Below are 5,000 nucleotides of genomic sequence, written 5' to 3' on the forward strand. Positions count from 1 at the left end.
ATAGTTGCATGACCTCTTACTGCTAGACACTAACTACATAGTATTTTGAGCACCACAACCACTGTCTCATGGGGCTGCGTTTCTTTGAAAATATTAAACACATCTTCACTTCTACCGAGAATAACCAAGACAATAACATGATAACCAAGAACAGACATGATAAAAGTGTGTGGAAACAAACAAATGATCCACTAATAGGCAACTGCAACTAGGAAGAGGGAAGACAACAACAATGTATTTTGGTGGAAAATGAGTTTAGAATGGACAGTGACACCTCCTTTGTTATAGGACTATTTTGCGTCTTCCTATTAAGGTGCTGGTTACACGTATGTGGATATTTAAAAAAATATATACATATATATACATATTTTATCACTTTACGTGTAAACTGGACATGAAGATAAAAATAAAAACTCGATTGTGACAGATACGTTTTAGCCCCCTGAAAGGGATGTTTCTTTTTTTAACCAGACATTAAAAAGGTGGTTTCCAAAACAAAGTTTACGTGTAAACTGGTGAGTTTTCAAAAATATCCATACAGTACTTTAGGTGTAAACAGCCTCTGGGAAAACCCATGAAGCATCACCCCTGTCAATCCTATATCATGTTTGACAGGGCAGTGTGACAGCTTAACACTTTTTTTCTGAGTTTTTCTGAATTTTCTGAGTTTGCTTAGTGTTTACCTGAGTACTGCTCTGAGCCATAGGGAAGAAAAGCAGACACACATATACTAAGCCCATGAACAAAAACAAGATCACAACATACCAGTGGTGCTCATATGTTTACATACCCCAGCAGAATATACGCTTTCTCTGCGATTTCTCACAAAATATGAAGGATTAGACAAAACCTTTTTTTTCACTCATTGCATGATCACAACCCAAACTACCCAAATGACCCTGTTCAAAAGTTTACATACCCTAGTTTATGATGCTGAATATGGCCCTGTTTAACATCAAGGACCGCTCTAAATTGTTTGTGGTAGTTGTGGATAAGGCTCTTAATGTTCTCAGATGACAAAACAGCACATTCTTCCTGGCAAAATGTTTGTTTCCAATAATATCTTTGGGTGTCTTGCTGGAACCTCACATTTGAGGTTTCCCCTGAGTGGCTCAATGATGTTGAGATCAGGAGAGTGAGATGGTCGCTCAAAAACCTTCATTTTATTCTTTCTGAAGCTAACGACGGGTTGATTTGGCTTTATGTGTCCAAATAGTGCAGCAAATACCTCAAACAATCTTTCACTTGGTGATACAAGCATCAAATTTGGTTCAGAGGTGCTTCAGACCCTACTCTTTTAGAAAAGGTCGCTATCCAGGTGAAAAAACAAAATGGCGGCCATTTTCCAAGATGGCCGCCATGCAGATATGAATTAGCAACTGAAACAACTGTTCAAATGGTGATACAAGCACTGGAATTGTCATAGATACTCCTTAGACACACTTCTTTTGTATGTGTTCTTATGAAAAGGCATGCAGGCCACTTGAAATCCAAGATGGCCGTCCATTTTCCTAGATAGCCACAATACATATTATTGGAATCGGTTATGGGACAAAAAGGGCACTACTGTTACGGTGCTGCCAAAAGCGTGAAACTTTGCACGATGCTTCCTTAGGACCCCCTCAATGATTTAAGCCTAGGAGCCCTAGTGAAATGCTCAATTTTTATATCAATCAAGTGAATAATACATGTACATATCATGTGTCAGCTTGGATTATCTACCTCTATAAGGTCATTACAAAATAAAATATATATTGATTTGTGTTCAGATATTTATATCTCAAGTCCTAAGTGTACTGTGGAGTGATAGGGGCCTTTATGCTTGGGAAATTATGAATAATCAATGTGCAATACACCATACAGTATTGACAAATACTTTATGTATTGTATGTATTAGCAAAATGGTTTTCTGGTCTACTTTGTGCTTAAACTTAGATGACATGTTGGCTACCTAACCACTTAATTTATTGATTGCTTGTTATTTTTTATTTGTGCGTGTGGTCCTTTGTTTAAAACATATCTGCTTGCCTTCCCTCTCTCACACACTCAAGTCTTTCAAAAACTTTAAACAACAACATGTGGAAATACCATTGGCTTTGGAGGGATACAGCTGTCAAAGTAGCCTACAAGTCATCAAGACTATACTGTACTGTACTGTGGCGTAGTGTACTCTGCTATACTGTACTGTACTGTATTGTTCTGTACTATACTGTACTGTACTGTACTGTACTCTACTGTACTGTAATGTGATATACCACACTGTACTGTACTGTACTGTACTGCACCGTACTATATGCTACTGTACTTTTACTTTACTATACTGCACCGTACTGTTGTATGCTACTGTACTGTACTGTACTGCACCGTACTGTATGCTACTGTACTGTGCTGTACTGTACTGTACTATACTCTACTGTACTGTAATGTACTTTACTATACTGCTCCGTACTGTATGCTACTGTACTGTACTGCAATGTACTGTACTACACTCTACTGTACTGTATGCTACTGTACTTTACTGTACTGCACCATACTGTATGTTACTGTGCTGTACTGTATGCTACTTAACTTTACTGTACTGCACCGTACTGTATGCTACTGTACTGTACTGTACTGTACTGTATGCCACTGTACTGTGCTGTAGTGTACTATACTCTACTGTATTATACTCTACTGTACTGTACTTTACTATACGGCACCATACTGTATGCTACTGTACTTTACTGTACTGTACTGTACTGTACTGTACAGTACAACTACACAGAACTGAAACATTTAGAGCATTCTGAGGTCATGTACAATATGATGCAAAAAGATTTAGTGGGAATGAGTTATGTTACTGTTACCACTCAAAATCTTGAAGGTTAAAAAAGTCATATGGCATTTTGTGTGTATATATATATATATATAGTATATACCATATGAGAATTGTTTTTTAACATAGATATTTCTCTTAAAGGTGGCAAAGACCTACGGTAGGTAACATGTTGTCCATCAGCTGTCATTTTTGAAGTAGCAATTGAAATACTCAATGATTACTGAGTTTATTGTAATGCAACTTGTGACAAGTACTAGGTGAGGACTTGTTTGCAAATTCAGGAGGAAAAAAAACAATTCTCACACCTCTGCCTACTTACTCAACACCTACTTAGAAATCATTCCCATTTGATTTGAACTGAAGATATAGCCTACATGTATATTGAGTGATCTGTAATGCCATTCTTAAAGACTGAAATGCAGTCACTATAGACATAATGCTACTTGTGAAAATTTAGAATTAGGTGATCTTATGGGTTCTTCATACACATGGAGAGGTATTGTCCTTTACCCTCTCTCATACACATAAAAAATATCTGTTATGGAAATTAGAGGATGGAGAAAATGACCCTGGACATCATCTTGCAATGACTCTTCCCAATTCAGATGCAGCTGAGCGAGCATTAGCAGCAGTCTATTCTCACCATAGTTTTAGTGTGGGAAATGCATTTTAATTGCATTTTAATTCAGACCAAGAATCTTCTCAACATTTTCACAATGTTACATTTGCTGTCAAACATGTAAGCACAGACTCACCCATACTTTCACACTATGAACATTTTTGTAGTTGCAGCAATCTGCTCAAGCAGGCTACCCCTGCCCTTGCTTCATCTCTGCTGAGTTCGGGACTATATTAACATCGTCAGCTAAGTAAAATGTCATGTAATAACAAGGTAATGCATGACATATTGTATATGACATGGTAGAATGTTTTTCTTTTTCCGAGGGCTCCGAGGCTTGAATTACAGCATATACCCTAAAGAAACACCATGCAAAGTTTGGTGCTTTTGTCACTTCCGTAATGGTATCTGTATTATATCTGTATTGCGGCCATCTTGAAAAATGGCTGCCATCTTGTTTTTCCACCTGGATAGCGACCTTTTCTAGGAAAGTAGCTCCTGAAGCACCTGTGAACCATATTTGGTGCTTGTATCACCAAGTGAAAGATTCCTATGGAATATTGACTTAACATCCTTCACTAAAATATTGTCATGTTGTCACTGTTGGAATTTCAATTCAGAAATGCAATATGAGGGGGTTTGGTTGGAATCAAGCCATTGGCCAAGGGAATCATTGCATTGCAATGATCATTGCAAGGGAAATTGTTCAGGAGGCATAGGACAACCAAAAAATAACTTCAGGTGAAATATAGGACAACATGAAAAAATGTTTTAAACTGTACAGCAAAGAGGCACTTGAGGAAAGATGGGCTGTCGGGGATTGCCAGGAGAAAGCCATTACTGCAAAAATGCAAACATGTTATTTTGCATATGATACACCAAATAGCATAGTGAGAAGCATCAGAATGCCTGTGACAAAGTCATTTGGAAAAATGAGATCAATATGGAACTTTTTTCAGCCACTATTAACAGTACCATTTGGAGAACAGTCAACGGAGCCTATGATGAAAGTTACACCATCCCTTCTGTGAAACATGGTCATGGACCACTGATGTCATGGGGACTTTGAGTTACAAATGCACTATACTTTTGGTCCATACTCGCAGAATGATGAATACATTGCCCTGTGAAAAATACTGGAGGAAACTTGACACACATCAGCCTTGAAACTGCACATGGTCCATTGTTTGGACATGCCAACATGACAATATTTCAACACAGAAAGCCAAATCAATCCGTCATTAGCTTCAGTAAGAATAAAATGAAGTTTTTGAGCAACCGTCTCACTCTCCTGATCTCAACATCATTGAGCCATTCAGGGGAAACCTCAAATGTGAGGTTCCAGCAAGACACCCAAAAATATTATAGGAAACAACCATTCTGCCAGGAAGAATGTGCTGTTTTGTCATCTGAGAACATTAAGAGCCTTATCCACAACTACCACAAACAATTTAGAGCGGTCCCTGATGTTAAACAGGGCCATATTCAGCATCAGAAAATAGGGTATGTAAACTTTTGAACAGGGTCATTTGGGTAGTTTGGGTTGAAAGAGTAAACACAGAA

General features: G+C 37.9%; 1 protein-coding gene across 1 annotated transcript in view; it reads right to left on the reverse strand.

Annotated features, from left to right (window-relative positions):
* The window catches only part of si:ch211-117c9.2 (solute carrier family 26 member 6), a 31,655-nt gene that overhangs the window by 9,837 nt on the left and 16,818 nt on the right, over positions 1-5,000 (reverse strand). The gene's annotated exons all lie outside the window — the stretch shown is intronic.

Source organism: Engraulis encrasicolus, chromosome 10 (assembly GCF_034702125.1).
Source record: "Engraulis encrasicolus isolate BLACKSEA-1 chromosome 10, IST_EnEncr_1.0, whole genome shotgun sequence".
In the NCBI taxonomy this organism is placed as follows: Eukaryota; Metazoa; Chordata; class Actinopteri; order Clupeiformes; family Engraulidae; genus Engraulis; species Engraulis encrasicolus.